We start from the raw sequence: 17,788 nt of genomic DNA, 5'->3' as shown, positions 1-17,788 counted from the left end.
AAGCACGATCTAGATTCCAGGTGTTCGGTGGAGCCGACTGTACTGCTCCACCTTGCGATCGTGCTCACCGCCGACACCGGCCCCACAACAATATTTGTGCTGTTGAGGCCAAATATCAAATGCACATGCAGGCATTTATTTTCATATTTTACAGATGATCGAAGAAGAAATATCCGACACCAAGAAATGTCCAAGAAGAAATGAACGTCAACACAGTCAAGGATGAGGCATTCATTCGTCTCTGTGTGTGGATAATCAAGCCAGAACAACAAAATTGCCAATTCACGCAACATGATCTATGCGCCCAACTGACATCATCTTTGCCGAATGATGTTCCAGCATACAGCATAAAACACTTAAAATGCTGCTTCTTGCAACACTTCAGAAAAGAGGTGACAATAGTACAGGTTGAATGCACACACAAATGTGGTTACGCTGGCTGATAGAGCTACGTCTATTTTACATGACTCCTGATTGATTTTACATAATTTTACATGGCTGCAGAGTCAGCCAGTGATGCAATTGATGAGGAAAACGTCAGGCTTGCAAAACTGGTTGGGTCCAACAAAATCCAAAATCTACAGAACATAGATCAGCCCACAGATGTGTATCCGGCACCTTTAAGTACAGACCTGGAAAAACTAGAAGCTGGTGTGCCAGAGACACTGAGACATCGCATTGCATGGGGTGTGATGTACTATTGTGTAAAATTGGATGTAAACTTTTTCAGTGTGACTTTGTGTTTAGTGTGTCAACGTTGTACCGGTTGATGTTGTATTAAAACATTATTGTGGGCCTGGAGTTTGAAAAGTAAACACAACTATACACTTTATGTAATAGGTTATCATTGCTGTAAGTTTATAAATATGTATATGTATTATAATTCAGGGTGTGCTATGCATTGTAACTCAGGGTGTGCATGTATGTGTAGAAGGTGAAACATTAATGATCCATACATTTGACTTCAATTTACAACATGATGAGAAATTCATAAATATGTGAAAATTTGTATAGCTTGCACTTGGGGAAAACTTCAGTGCAACTTTTTCATAAAGTACATCTTTCTAAATCAAGCATTATATTAGCCACAAACTTGGTTCAGGGAAACAATATATTGTTACGAATTTGGGAATTCTATTTCACACAACAAACAGGTTCCTTGAGTCAGCAATGTCGATAAGTGCTTGTTCCCTAGATAGCTCACCTTTCATTGTTTAAATGTTCAGAAATCGATTCGATGCGCTGCGGATCGATTTAATAGTTTGGGAACGAACAATGGAGACATCCCTCCCCCTCTTCTGCCAAGAGGAAGAAGAATCCTGCCATTCCGTGACTCATGACTCAACAACTCCCTCCCACCCGTGGTTGAGCGGGGGGGGAGGGGGATGGAACACAAGGGCATGAGTCACGCTGGGATCGGGGGAAGGGCGGAGAAGGATAAGGACGACATCCTTTCTTTGTTCTTGGTTGGTGAGCTTTTTGCTTCAGTTGAGAGTAGTTGTTCAGCGGACCGTCAGGTCCTGCTTGGTTTGGGTTGAGGCCTTCGGAAGCTTTTTTTGCTTCGGGTGATTCAGTGAGCTTCGGCTTCTGTTTGGCTCGGGAGAGCTTTTTGCTTCGAGCTGCTTTGCTTGGAAGGAAGTTGAGCCGGTCGCTCGGCTCGAGCGGTTCGTGGAGCTCTTTGTTCTCAATTTTGGTTTCCGGCTTGGTGCGACTCATCGACCTCTTTGTGGAGGTGGTTCCTCGGGGAAGCGACGCATCGACGGGAAGGATCGGCGCCTCGTCTCACCAGCACGTGTTGAGAAGCGCGGGAGGTGGTTCCTCGGGGAAGCGACGCATCGACGGGAAGGATCGGCGCCTCGTCTCACCAGCACGTGTTGAGAAGCGCAGGAGGATTCGCGGGAGCTCGGGAAGGATCGCGGCTCGGCGATTGCATCCAGCTCGCTCTCGCTGGAGCCTGGGTCCGAACAACTTGAAAACCACACGAGGTGGAGAGGTTCGAGATGGGTTCTGGGTTTCAGCTCACCTATCCTCTGAGCTGGAGCTGGTTATTAAAGGCCTCTGCCACCATTTCTTGTGTGTGTGTGTGTGTGTGTGTGTGTGTGTGTGTGTGTGTGTGTGTGTGTGTGTGTGTGTGTGTGTGTGTGTGTGTGTGTGTGCGCGCGCGCGCGTACGTGTGTCCATGGGCCCGTCTAATAAGTAGGAACTGCTGTTAAGTGCAAGTGACAGTACATAATAAGTAGACGGTTGTAGTTCTTTTGTCGTGCTTTTGTTGCTTGTATAGGTGCATACTTGTTTTGCCTTGTTTAATTGCATATCGCGGGTTGAGAGACATAATGTTGTAACTGAAAATTTCCATTTCCTGCAAATTGCTAAATAATGGTGTTGAAAGACATGAGAGCCATTTTATTCGATTTCGCCAAAAATGCAGTTTCAACATTATGTTTCTCAACCCTCGATATGTGCTTTATTATAATAAATGTCCTTGTGTGAATGTAAACCTGTTCGTTGCGTCCATTCCCTCATTGAACTGCCCCATCTTGCACTCGGAATATAGTTGGTTTTTAAATAGCCGATAAACAGAATCGGGTCTGGCGATAATACCCGCTCGGTTATCCAAGAACGGAACGGACCGCTTAAGCGGTTCATGTCCAAGCAGGCCTTCGCCGAGGTACGGTCCCTCGGTAGGTTACCCGTGCGGGTACTTAGGTATATCGATATTCGGCAATTGACCCTATTTCGCGCGGGTAGAATACGGACTGGGCCGTGGTGGGATTAAAAACCCACCCGTGACTGGTTTCTGGCGTTGTTCCACAAAGTCATGACTGGATTGTCCGTTCGGTGGGCGAAGCGACCGCTATTGGTTAGACACGGTCGTTCGCACGCCGACGGACGGGAAATCTACAACAATATTGTATGTTTTTGTTTGACTAATTTAATTGATAAATTAGAAGGGCACATGGTGGAGCTCATATCTCTGCCGCACAATACCTGATCCAATAGAACATATCAGGCCCAATAAATATATCATTTTTAACCCCATCTCTCAATGGTGAAGAATCACTTAAAAAAAATTAAGAAACCTCGTATCCGGATTCGGATCTTCACCAAAATTGAACCAATTCGTCCTTGTCACAAACACAACATGTTTACCAAGTTTCGTCCAAATCCATCCACAAGTTTTTGAAATATTGTGCTATGTATTGTTTTTTTAGCCCTATCTCTCAATGGTGAAGAATCACTGAAAAAATTCTAGTTGTCGGATCCGAATCCAGATCTTCACCAAAGTCTTATCAGTTTGTCCTTGTTGCACACCCAACCTGCTCACCAAATTTCATCTGAATGCGTTCACAACTTTTTGAGATATCCTGCTCACAAACAAACAAACAAGAAGATGTGCAGAGCATGCATGATACTTGCAAAATCCATGAAACAAATTTGACCTCAAAATAATTGGTGGCTGAATTCAATGACCAAATATGCAACTCCTTTTCAAACTTTCAAGCCAATCGGATGAAAATTGACAATTTTACACATTCGGCCTATGTTGACCATATGGCCGATGTTGACCTCAAAAATAATTGGTGGTTGAATTCAGTGACCTGAAATATAAATCCTCTTCAAATTTAAAGTCAATGGGCTGAAAATTGAGGAATTTAGAAATCCCACCAAAGTTGTTGACCTTCGGCTTATGTTGACCTTTTGGTGCATGATGACTTCAAAAATAATTGTCTGGTTGAATTCAGTGACCTGAAATATAAATCCTCTTCAGATGTCAAGTGAATCGGATGAAAATTTGAGGATTTTAGAAATCTCACCTAAGTTGTTGACCTTTGGCCTATCTTGACCTTTTGGTCTGTGCTGACCAAGAATAATTAGCTAGTTGAATTCATTGATCTGAAATATAAATCCTCTTCAAATTTAAGTCAATCGGATGAAAATTGAGGATTTTAGAAATCTCACCTAAGTTGTTGACTTTGGGCCTAAATTGACCTTTTGACCTCAAAAACAATAGGCTTCTTCCACATGACAAACTCTACCACGTGGTGAAGATTCGTGAAGATCGGTTTGAAATTGTGACCTGTAGGCGACAGACAGACAGACAGACAGACAGACAGACAGAATAACAAAATCGACGAACCAATACATTTGAAAAATCTTCGATTTTGCAAGTAACAAACAGACAAACAAACAGGCAGGGGTGAAAACGTAACCTCCTTCCACCTTCGGTGGTGGAGGTAATTAGTTCATAGAAAGTGTTTACTTAACATAAGTTATATATTATGAAGCCCGATTGGCAGCCATTTTGAAATTTTTCCAAAAAATGTATTTTCCCATGAGTGAATTTGTGAGAATTTTTTGTGGCCATTTCAACTCCTAACTGGAAGGGCACTCGGTAGAGCGCATACCTCTGCCACGCAATGCCTGATCCACGAGAATATATCGGGCCCATTACATTTTTGAAATATAATGCTGTCGATCATTTTTGGCCCTATCTCTCATTGGTGAAGAATCACTTTAAAAATCAAACAACTCTCGTATCCAGATCCAGATTAGGATCTTAACCAAAATCGAATCAATTTGTCCTTGCCACACATCCAACCTGTCCACCATGTTTCATCCAAATCCGTACACAACTTTTTGAGATGTCCTGCACACACACAGACAAACAAACAGACAGACAGAAATGGGTGAAAACATAACCTCCTCCACCTTTGGTGGTGGAGGTAATGAGGTGTTTAAAACGCAAGTATGGTTATTATCGAAAATGTCTAGGGCATTGTCAATTTCTATTGTTCTATCACCATCCCATACCTCCTTCCAGTTGGGTCATTTCGGTGGAATCCGTGACGATTTTTTTTTCCTTCCAAAATTTGATGGTGGATTTGGCTACCTTTGGCTACCCTTTGGAAAAAATAAGCTCCTATGCACTTCCCAAAAATATCAGTTAAAACCATCAGAGGACGAAATCCAAAATGGCCAATGACGGCCAAAATAGAAATAAGATGAATCATATCTTTTGAACCAAGTATCCCACAAGCATAAATGAGGTGTCATTTTCCATCGATTTTTTTTTTAAAGGTGTGAATTGCAATGAGATGGTCTTTTTATCATTTGGAGGTCTTCACCTCCAAATCCAAGATGGCCACTGAAAAACCATAAATGCAATATCTTTGGAACCAGTTGAGCTATATACATGAATGAGTTGTCATTTTACACTAATTTCATCGTGGTAAAACTGATGGTAGGATTATTTTACACTTTGGAGCTCATCTTGACCGATGAATCCAAGATTGCTGCCATGGCGGCCATCTTGCAAAATGGATTACTTTGCTGCATCTTGGGTCCCAGCTGCTTAAAAGTAGAAGATAGTGAGGATGCAAGTTTCTCATCGACAACTGGGCGATCTTTACCAACAATTGGTGGGTTTTCTAAAGACTCCGGCTGCACATATATCACATTCGTGCAATGTAGTTGGTCTGCTTCTGTCATGGTGTCACACTTGAAGTCATTGTTGTGACCATTGCTATAGCTGGTTTATCATCAGCAATCTCAAAAGGGCATGTTGGTAATCTACGCAAATCATTAATAACCCAGAAGTCTCGAAGCAGCAAGACGTCGTTGTAGCTGATTCCCACACCATTCTTGTGCATAACGTCAAAAATCTACGACTATTGGACAATCCATGCAGTATCATAAATAGGTTTGTCTCAAATAGCGTGTGCTTTCCAGTAATATAGCTGGTCATTATCGACGTAATTCAACGGACAGTTGGGCTGTCGTCAATCCTAGACTTGTTGGGGGTGTTTCATCCAAGTGACGAGTTTCAACATTAATTCATTCAGGTCTTCTTCCTTCTTTAGCTCATTTATTAATGGTGGCCATGGTACTGTCTTGGTGTTCAGGACCTGCCATCAAAGCCATCCTGCAACATTGTTTACCAGCTGCTCATTGCTGATATCTAAGGAAGATATTGCAGCTTCAATGTACGAGCCCCCTGCAGCAGTATCAAAGACGAGTTTGCTTACATTTTCTGAACTTGTTCATGGATTCCGATGCTTGTCCCAAATTCTTTCATGAGAAGCTCTTTCAAGTTGCTTGATTTGATAACAGCATCATGGGTGAAATCGGATACAATTATTTTCATGTAGGGGACCTGCACCAGAGCGGAGCTTTTTCGGAGTGCTGGGTTCAAGCACGTGGACCATTTCAACAACATCAATGTTAGCGCCTACCCCCTTCCTCTCTCTCTGTCGGTATTGATCAGCCTTATAAAGACTATCTTTGCTTGACAGTACTGCATCACATCAACAATGCATATGGCTTCCATTTGACCCCTTCTCCCACTCGACAGATTTATCGGCGTGTCCAAACTTGTATAGTCCCTGCCATTTCTCAGCCTCTTCCTGCATGGAATCCCACTTATCAGATATCACATTGTCAAAACTATCATGCCTACTGCAGGGTTCACGACATTGCAAAGTGCATTTATATTTCATTTAATTGCCCTTCTCTCGCATCAACACGTTTGCTACACTTCCTGTCCTATCTTCCAGATTTGCCATTTCAATGGAAAGGTACGTGACCTTGAGACGATGGTAATATGTACAGATACAGAACAGATAACAATCTGTATCAGACCGATGCACCTGATCGGAATCCTCTAATAGTAAGCTGTTTTCGCTCTTTGTGGATGACTGGATTTGAAGAGTAGCTCCAGCGAATGATTTCATCGAAGCATTCTGCACCTGAATTATAAAGAAGACATACCAACGTTAATGACTCATAAAGATGTATCTAAGGGATCCTCCCCAATTGATGGCAATCTCAGCTCATTCCACAAAACACTCAAAAAGTGTTGTCCACTCTCATGAGAGCCAGAAAACAACATCTGGCCAATCTCAAGATTGAACTCTGGTGGTGCTTTTACTTAAGGGCGGACATGGGCATATTTTGGGGGTCCAATGGATATCGCTTATCTTAAAGGGTGGTACCATTTTTTTCATTACTATGGACCTTATGGAACATTTCTAGGTTGGTCACCTCTCTCGGAAATCTGCTTGGAAATTTTTAGAGGGGTATTCATATTGGTACCATATCACTGATTTTACCACCTATTCCAGAGGCATCCCCAAAACCCATTTTCAGATTCCTTGTGTAATCTATATAAAAAGAGCTCGGTCTCAGCGTGTGACCGTCCGGCCTTCCTTTCCTCCGTCCCTCTGTCCATCTGTCCATCCAGCCGTGTGACTATATGTCGATTATTTACGTACTATTGGAATGTATCTTTCGACCCTTTAGACTGCTGAGACCCCTTCATCCTTTGAAGACCCTCTAAAACCCTGAGGACCCTTAAGACTCGGAAGACCCTGATGATCCCCAAGACCCCAAAGACCCTTTAGACCCCTGAGACCTTAACGCTATTTAGACCCCTTTACACCCTTCAGAAAGATTAGATTGCTTCGACTCTTGACCACTTAAACTACTTGGACCTTCTTTTATCACAAATGAAATTTCAAATAAATATATCACCAATATTGCAAATAAATTTGTAGAAAATAAATGCTTGTATTATGATTGGTGTAAATCATGCCAATGCAGCAAATCTGTGACATCAATCTCTGCAATGAGATGTGGAGAGACAAGCATAGCGAGTTGATCCAGTGTTACTTCCATTGATAAAAGCTGGAGATTAGAACAACTATACAATTTTTGGAATTGTCCACCTCATCCCAAAACCAGTGTTAAGCAATTTTCCAATACGTTATTTGGTGGCCATCTTGGACTTCAAAATGGCTACGACTAAAACACAAATTTTCTTAATATCACAGCCTACAGATGTCATAAAATAAATATCTCAGCATCTATAAATACATTTTTATAGCCAAGAAATCCAAATAAATATTTCATATTCATCTTGGAGCAACTGCTCCATTGGTGGCCATCTTGTATTCAAAATGATCACTGCTGAAATCAGTTTCTTCGAATATACACATATATTATATTGTCATCTCATCATGACTTTACCACAAAATCTGAAAGGTGGCTAAAACAGTTCCAAGATGAAAAAAAAATTATCAAACTTGACAATTGGCACCTGGTCATGAAGGCAGCTCGCATTCTACCAGATAGTGTGAAGTCATGCACATCTACTTTGACCTAAATATTGGATGACTTATTAGACATATCAACGGATACAGCATATCATCTTGTTCTTGAAACTCTTCCAATTCACCTGTCAACTTCTGATTGAAAAGAAGCTCAACATGGATGATATTGAGTCAGTTGGTGATGATGTGGAGGAGAGTGCACCACGACTGGCACAATATCTCTTGTATAGCATACGTAGTATTAAAACTCCTCAGTATCGGGGTAGCTTTTGATATTTACAACAGAACACAAAGTAAGACACAAATGGCAATGAAGAATCATCTTGTCCAGAGCATAAGTTGTGACACATTTCATCACATTCTCACATCAGTGTATAACAACATTATTGCTACGATTAATGAGATAGGTATCTACTTACCTCCAAACATGAGGCATGGAATTTTCACACATTTTGCTATGGACCACATAAATTGGTGTGAAAAGACACAAGATGGGTAAACCTAGCAGGCAATAAGCTGTACAGCCACCAAATGTAGATGGTTCTGAAGTTCCAAGTGGCCATGAAGGTATGAAAACTGACCAGCCCATGAATGAAGAGAAGCCTATATGAAGAAAGAAAACCATTGTTGAACCCCATACAGAGAATATTCAGTCATGTCGGCTCACTGCATGAGATAGAAAGATTTGAAGGTCTCTTTCTGAGATAATGGACCTTGAATCTTTGATGACAAGTGGCCCCAAAATTGGTGCCTCAGGGCATACCAAAATTGTACAATACTAGTACGGGCCCGTAGGGGCGGGCCCGTAGGTGCGTAAACGATGACTGGATTGGGGCATTATTTCAATTAGATCGGACCAACCGTATCATAAATGGCCATAACTTGGGAAACACCTGGGAAACATATTCAGGTCTCCAGCGTCAATTGTGACGTCATATCAAATGAAGAAGAATTGTGACACCCCCTCTCTCTCGCCCCCCCTCGCTCCCCCCTTGTCTCACCCTCCTCTCTCCCCCCTCCTCTCTCTCGCCCCTCTCTCTCACCCCCACTCTCACCCCCTCTCTTGCCCCTCCTCTCTTCCCCTCTCTTGAATTATGACGCCCTCTCTCTCACCCCCTCTTTCGCCCCTCTCTCCCTCCCCTCTCTCGCCCCTCTTTCCCCCCTCTCTCACCCTCCTCTTTTTCCCCCCTCTCCCTCCCCTCTCTCGCCCCCCTCTTCCCCCCTCTCTCCCCCTCTCTCTCCCCCTCTCTCCCCCCTCTCTCACCCCTAGTCTCACCCCTCCTCTATTCCTCCTCTCTCTCCCCCTCTTTCTCCTCCCTCTCTCTCACCCCCTCTCTCACCCCTAGTCTTGCCCCTCCTCTTTCCGTCCCTCCTCTCTCCCCCTCCTCTCTCCCCCTCCTCTCTCACCTCTCTCTCGCCCTTCTCCCTCGCCCTCTCTCTTGCCCCCACTCCCACCCCCTCTCTCACACCCCCTCTCTCGCTCTCTCTCGTCCCCACTCCCACCCCCTCTCTCCCCCCTCTCTTGCCCCCCTCTCTCCCCCTAGTCTCACCCTTCCTCTCCCCCCTCCTCTCTCGCCCCTCTCTCTCGCCCCCACTCTCATCCCCCCCCTCTCCCGTCACCCTCTCTCGCAGATATTGGTCGACAGATAAATGGCCGTAACTTGGAAACTGCTCGTCCGATTAATATCAAACCTCGAAAACGCACATCCGCGGGTCCCCGGCAATATTCCTGGAAAGTTTCAATGAGATCGGACCGGCGGTCGTCGAGAAACGGCGGTCACAGACAGACAGACAGACAGACAGACAGACAGACACACACACACACCGAGATTGCTGGAATTATAGATAGACGAGTACGGGCCCGTAGGTGCGTGCCCGTAGGTGAGTGCCAGTATGTGCATCCTCTCTCTCTCTCTCTCAAACCTCGAAAAGGCACATCTGCGGGTCCCCAGCAATATTCCTGGCAAGTTTCAATCGTGCAAAAGAAATAATAAAATGTAAATAAATAAATAAATAAACATTAATTGTGATGTCATTCGTGATGTCATAGCACCGTGTCCTGTCATTGGTCGATAGATAAATGGCCGTAACTTGGGAACCGCTCGTCCGATTAATATCAAACCTTGAAAAGCACATCCGCGGGGCCCCGGCAATATTCCTGGCAAGTTTCAATCAGATCGGACCGTCAATCGTGCAAAAAAAAAGAAGAAAAAAAAAGAATAAATAAATTAACGTTAATTGTGACGTCATTCGTGATGTCATTGCACCGTGTCTTGTCATTGGTCGACAGATAAATGGCCGTAACTTGGGAACCGCTCGTCCGATCGATATCAAACCTCGAAAAGGCACATCCGCGGGTCCCCGGCAATATTCCTGGCAAGTTTCAATGAGATCGGACCAGCGGTCGTCGAGAAACGGCGGTCGCAGACAGACAGACAGACAGACGCACACACGCACACACGCACACACGCACACACGCACACACGCACATACGCACACACGCACACACGCACACACGCGCGCACACACACACACACACACACACACATTGCTGGAATTATAGATAGATTGGTTTTGGGATTAAGTGGACCGTGGTAATTCCAAAAATGTATCGTTGAACTAATCTACAAATTTTATTAATATAATTATACAAGGAATCTGAAAATGTGTGATGGTGATGCACTGGAACAGGTGGTAAATCAATGATAGGGTACCAACATGGATAGCCCTCTATAAGTTTACATGCAGATTTCTGAGAGGGATGGCCAACCTAGAAATGTTCCATAAGGTCCATAGTAATGAAAAAATGAGACGAACCTTTGAGAGCAAGCGGTGTACATTGAACACCCCTTGTCTCTCTGGGTATTATTAAATCTGTGGACAGGTGATTGTTGTCCCGCTTTCAGGGGAATTCGCGCATTGCGTTCATCCAAGCCCATCCCTCGGAGCACTGCAGTTAGAGCAGAGAGTGGTAGGCTCTTGACAGAGGAGTCTGAAGTGAAGGCCCGCTGGGCCGGTTACTTTTAGCGGTTGTACCAGGCTGATCCACCAGCTGTCGAGTTGGACGTCAAGGGTGTTACAATCCCTGTTGCTTACCCTCCAATCAACTGTGGTCCACCTTTGCTTGTGGAAACGGGCTGCGGTAGACCGGTTGAAACAGGGTAAAGCTCCAGGGATCTGTGGCATCCATGCTGAACTTCTCAAGGCTGGTGGAAATGCTGCACTCGTGTCGTTGCATGCAGTTTTGTGCTCTGCCTGCAACACAGGCATCATCCCTACTGACTGGAAGAGGGGCCTTGTTGTCCCTCTCTCGAAAGGGAAGGGTGATCACCAAGACTGCCCCAACTACCGAGGGGTGGTGCTGCTCTCAGTGCCGGGCAAGGTCTTTGCTCGGATAATTATTGATCGGGTTCGCCACCATCTGCTTCAGCACCAGTGCCCAGAGCAGTCAGGCTTTACTCCAAATAGGTCAACGATTGACCGTATCTTTGCCCTTCGGGTCCTCACTGAACGCAGTCAAGAGTTTCAGCAGGGGCTGCTTTCAGCCTATGGTGATCTCTGCAAAATGTTCGATTCAGTGAATCAGGATGCCCTCTGGAGGAATTCTTAGACTTCGTGGGGTACCACCAAAACTGATCAATCTGATGTCTGAACTATACTCTGGTACTGAGAGTGCTGTGAAATGTGGTGGTACTCTGACTTATTTCCAATTGTTACAGGAATTTGTCAGTGGTATGTACTGGCCCCCATACTTTTCAGACTGGAATTTGTCAGTGGTATGTACTGGCCCCCATACTTTTCAGTGCTTCTATGGACTGGATTCTGGGGAGGATATGGGAAAGATGAAACTGCAGTGCATCATTTGGGAATGTCAAGATCTCTGAGCTTCATTTCGCAGATGATGCAGTCACCTTTGCGGAGACTCTGGAGATCCTTTTGTGGGCCCTCAAGGTGCTGAATTAGCAGTCAGAGCCACTGCGATTATGGGTTTCCTGGGTCAAAACTAAGATCCAGGCTTTCAATGACATCTTGGATGCTGTGATCTTGTCTGTATCTGTTTGTGGTGATGATGTTGAGGTCACGGAGAGATTCACTTACCTTGGCAGTGTTATTCATGTCTCTGCTGGTGGTGAGCCAGAGGTCAGTGGATGTCTCAGCCCGGCCTGGGGAGTCATGGATTCATTGAATCATGGGGTGTGGTGGTATCGGCACCTGTGCAGGAAGACAAGTCTGAGTCTTCAGGTCATTTGTGCTTCCAGTTTTGCTCTATGGATGTGAGACTTGGACTCTAACCAGGGATCTGAGACAGAGACTTGATTCCTTTGATATGGTCTCTTTGGAGTATTCTTGGCTATCACTGGTGGAACTTTGTGTCCAACAAGTGGTTGTGAGAGAGGCTCAAATGAGATTTGTCACCTGCATAGTCCATGAGCATCAGCTGTGGCTGTATGGACATGTGGTTTGTTTTCCTGATGCTGATCATGCTTACCAGATCCTCTCAGCTAGGAGGGAGCCTCGTAGAGTGGAGGAAGGAAGCCAATGGGCTGACCACATGCCTCGTGGTTGCAGCAGGTTGATCAGCATCTCAAGTAGATGGGGATGAGCCAGGCATCTGCCTGCGGGATGGCCAGATGGAGGCCCCTAGAGTATCAGCGTAAAGTGGACGCAGCTACGCGCTGCTCTGGCACATGCTCCCATATCTGACCTGACCTGACCTCTTCTCCAACGGTTTTATGTCAAATCACCAATTTGGAGTCAGTCCAGGTCACTCCACCTCAGACATTGTACTTCTACTCTTCCAACAATGGATGGAAGCCCTCAATGTTTGACATTTGATCAGGGATGTCTTTCGAGACATATCTAGAGCTTTTGATGCCGTTTGGTACAACGCCTTCCTCTCCAAACTCTGCATATGGCATCCAATGCCAACTCCACTCTTCGGTTACTGACTTTCTCTACTCCCATAGGCAATGTGTGGCTTTCTATGGAATCCTTTCATCTACTCTTCTGATTAAGGCTGGAGTCACCCAAGACAATGTTCTGGGCCCATCCTATTCCTAATCTTCATCAATGACATCTGTGAATCTGGAAAATCCCCTTGATGTATTTGCTGACAACTCCACCCTCTGCAGGGTGCCTGTAGTTAACCATCATATCCCTTATGGTGAAACTCCCAAAAATCCCGAATCACTGCCACCTCCACTCATTTGTTCCATTTTTTTCCCCCACCTGTGGAACCAACTTCCACGTTCTCTTCAATCTCATTCTTCCCTCCAAGTCTTCAAGATACTTCTTCACCACCATCTCAGATTCCATCCAGGACCATGATCTTTTCGACCCGTGTCACTCCCCCACCCCCACCCTAACTTACACATTTCCAGTCTATTTTGTCCTCAATCCTGCTGTTGGTGTCCCTCCCCCCCACCGCTTCCTCCTCCTTACTGCTCCTTTTGTTCTGTTGCTTCGTGATCCATTCAGTGTTCTCGCTCTCCCACAAGCTGTGACTGTATACAAAAAAGCCTTCTCACAATGTAACATTAGATCAAAATGTGTGACGTCATCATCATCATCACCATCATCGACCTGTTTTCAATGCTCTCACTGCAGGATGAAGGTTTTCCTCAATAGGTGTTGTAGGTATTGGCAGACACGCCGTGATTGTCCATTGTGGGTTAACGAGAGAGTTTGTGCAGGGATTATTGGAATTTGTTCAGGGTGTCCGAAATACAAGTCACCTACTCTTAGTGAAGGATACCGTGGATCTTTAACGTCCACTAACTAAAGATGACACACACACACACACACACACACACACACACACACACACACACACACACACACACACACACACACACACACACACACACACACACACACACACACACACACACACACACACACACACACACACACACACTGATGAATTGCCCTGCATGTGAAACACCAGGATGGCAGTTTACAGCCGAGTCGAGATTCAAACCCAAGCTCGACAGATCAGAGGCGGGTGCATGTACCTCTAAATCATCCTTCCAGCTTATGAGTGATGTTGGAAGCAGCAAATGAAATTACGAAAACACAAGACTGGAGGCAACAGATAGTAGAGGAGGAATAACTTGTGGAAAGTTTAATTCCTTGTGGACAGATATGAAAAAATGAGCATTTTGTTCAGTCACTTCCAAAGGTGAATGAAACACTCAGAAATTGCTTCCATGGAAAAGCAAAGTTTTCATCTGTTGAACCATCCACTGTAAACTGTTATTAATCATGTCGGATTTATGAGTGTGTCACTCGAGCGCTTAATCGGTCCCACACCGATTTGATTCGAGACGGATGTCTGTAGCTGGAGGCCACGAACAAAGGCAGAATTCGGTCGTGTGATGGACCGGTGTTAATGAAACTGGTGAACAATGTCAGAATTGCAGAACAAAGTCACCCAGGTAGCGGTGACGAGCACAAACTCGTCCAGTAATTACTCTTACAAAAATTATAACACAACATCACCTTGAGATCAAATGGACGAGCGGTGTTGCACTTTCCCAGTATAAGCTGTGGCCTCACATTCTCACTCGCTGTCCTTTCAGCTTGGATTTTCATTCTGAGAAAGGATGACCCTTATATTGTAATTTTGAGGTCATACAATGTTTTCAATATAATCCGACACATCTGCTGAAAAACTGTTTGTTGTCACATTTTAATACCCATGACATTGGTTAAAATAAATTCGACTGCAACTACTGTGCCATTTCACCAATTTATTCCCCCATCTCCTAAGGTCAGCCAAAGAAAGTTTTGACCCAAGCCCTCTACGAACCGCTTCCTAAAGGCTTGACGTTTGAAAGTGATTTTGGCAGATAACTCACATACTTTTGGTCAAAGACGCCGTGGAATTATTAACATCCGGTTACTAATGCTTGCAGATGGGACACCCGGCATAACTGTCCTTTGGGAACGGTGTACTTTGTGATGGCCGCATCCTGCCTGCGATGGACCAATCCAACAGTTTATAGTTAGGTTGGGAATCGAACCCAGATTAGGCAACACCCAGTCTGAAAAGTACCTCTCCACCATCCTATTGGAACTACATCTACTACTGATACTATCTCTTACACCTACCACCAATAAATCCCACCTTCTTGTGGGGTCAACCGCGAGTTTACCCTCTCCGCATGCCTCTGTGCAGAGCATCCTCTCTCTGCACCCCAACCTCGCTCATGTCCCTCTCCACCACTTACTTCCATCTCAATTTTCATCGGCCCCATCTCTTCCTGCCAACTGCATCCACATCAAAGGCCTTCCTGAGCACATCCCCCTCCTGCCTGCAGAGCAGATGCCACGATCAACACAGAAGTGCCTCCCGTGCCCTTTCACTAATGCCCTTATTCCCACACACCTCCCGAGCCCCTCATTACTATAACGTTTACTGCAATGTCAAGAATCAAATGGTTCATTTTTCACATTCAAAAAAAATCATTTCAGATTCACAATGGGTTGTGAAAAGGTGTTGCAAAGCTTTCGCTGTTGTTTTCTTCTTGCACCTTCCGTTCCAATGCATATTCATTCATTCGTTTTCTCTTTGAGGCTCACAATGGGAGTCTCATAGATCTGCAAAGCTGAGAGCATCAAGTCAATTACAAGACCTTAATAAAGGATGATTATAAGGCAGGGATGATTAACTCCATGGGAAATTCCCAACTTGGACAAGGTTCCAATACAACAGCACATGAGGAATCTTTAACAACTTACGATTACTCACAGAGTACCCACCCTACAGGCGATCTTGTTCCAAACACGCAACATGCTCTTCTAACACATACCTTTATTTGGGCGGTGTATAGGCAACTGGCAGCTGCATCAATCGCTCCCGAAAATAAAAAAAATAAACTAGAACGACAACCTTCGATGTCGCCAGTATGCTAACGCCACATTATTTCATCATTATACATACTTGCACCAAGTTTGATTTAAATCCCTGAACCCAAATTTAAAATATTAAATAATTCTGTCTGCCAGACCATGCATCTGATCAGGTTGAAATTTAAAACATATGTTCCACATGATTACTCGGTCATAATTGTGACATTTCACATCGATTGATGAAGCCGTTCAAGAGAGATTTTTAAAAGAATTTCATTCAAACCAATCAATATGCCTGGTGTTGGCTTAATGGTTCAGATGGTGGGCTTGTCCTGAGTTGAAATGCCGCTTTCCCGTTGAATTAATACCAGGTGGGTTCACTCAGCCTGTCATCCTTCCTTCTGAGGTTGGCAAAATGAGTACCAGCTTGCTGGGATGATTGAGCCATTTGAGTATCCTGTGTTGGAGTGGTGACCTGTCCAGGATTGTGCCCAATAGCCCAGGAGACTGCTTTGGCAGCACTGATATTCTGAACAGAGTATGGTCCCAATGGATGGATGGATGGATGGATTCAATCCAATATGGCTGCCGGACAATGTGACGTATTAATTATTTGTGAACACCTGAGTATTCCCAAGGCTTGCTTACCATGTAAGTGAAGTTTCCTCTTGATCTGCCAAGTTGTTCCTAAGGCATCATAGGTAGAAAACTTTTTGTTCCTTATGAATAGGTGATCACACCTGTAATGTTTTGCCATGATCTGTAGGATTTTTGAAGGTTTTATGTTAAAAACAATATGGCTGCTGAATATGGCTAAAAACAATACGGATTACATCATAAATTTTTTCCCAATTACAATTTAGTCCTAGATGACCCTCAAAAAATTTTCATATTCATCACATAAAGCATTTGACATGCAATTATGATGTCATAACGAATCTACGTATGACATCATCAAAAAATCACACTTTTTCACCTTGGGTTGTACTTCACATGTGCCAAGTTACAAATTTTTTCATGGAGTGGTTTTGGAGATACAAAGGTCCAAAGTTTTTCACTTTTTCCAAAATGGCTGCCACACTATGTGGCAGTCATAGTTGTCATATTTGTCATGACCTCTGATGTCATAGTTATCACCAAAATATTTCACATGAGTAGTTGCATCTTTGGTGAGAATTTTGTGAAATTTCTATGGTGAAAAATAAAACTACGCCGCCCCGCTTTGATCAGACACCTGACCCACGATGTCGTCTTTATTAAATTCAGAATGGATGGCCGATCACATCTTTGGAGTTTCGCGTTGATTGGATAAGGTTTTTTGGTCCAACATGGCTGCGAGACCATGTTACCGATGATGTTGAAATTTCAACAAATATTCCCCATGCTGAGTGAATGATATTAACAAAAAATTATTTCTCTGAAACTGCTTAGCCTTTTGATGGGAGGCTTTTCAATGATGATCTACTACTGTTGCTGCAAAGATTTTATTTAACAATGACCTCATCAGTTGCATGATGTGGCAGCCATGTTAGTTTTAAGGTGATAATTAAACAATTATTTCTCTGAAACCGTTTAAGCCATCAATACGATACTTTTTCAGTTACGATCCACTGCACTTGCTGCATACATTTCACTTGAATATGACGTCATCAGTCACGAGGTGTGACTCGTGACAAACCACCAGGACAACCAAAATTCACCTGAGACCAATGTATTTAAAACCAGAGAGTTTGGGTCAAAGCCACCCAATGCTCGCCTGTTTATACATTTATCGTTTTTAAAAGACTAGTCGAATAATATTTTTTTTATAAAGGATTGCAGTAAAG

Source organism: Eptatretus burgeri, chromosome 3 (assembly GCF_056783735.1).
Source record: "Eptatretus burgeri isolate ZD-2024b chromosome 3, Ebu_testis_v1, whole genome shotgun sequence".
In the NCBI taxonomy this organism is placed as follows: Eukaryota; Metazoa; Chordata; class Myxini; order Myxiniformes; family Myxinidae; genus Eptatretus; species Eptatretus burgeri.
The sequence above is the reverse complement of the archived record's forward strand: the minus strand, read 5'-3'. Positions refer to the sequence as shown.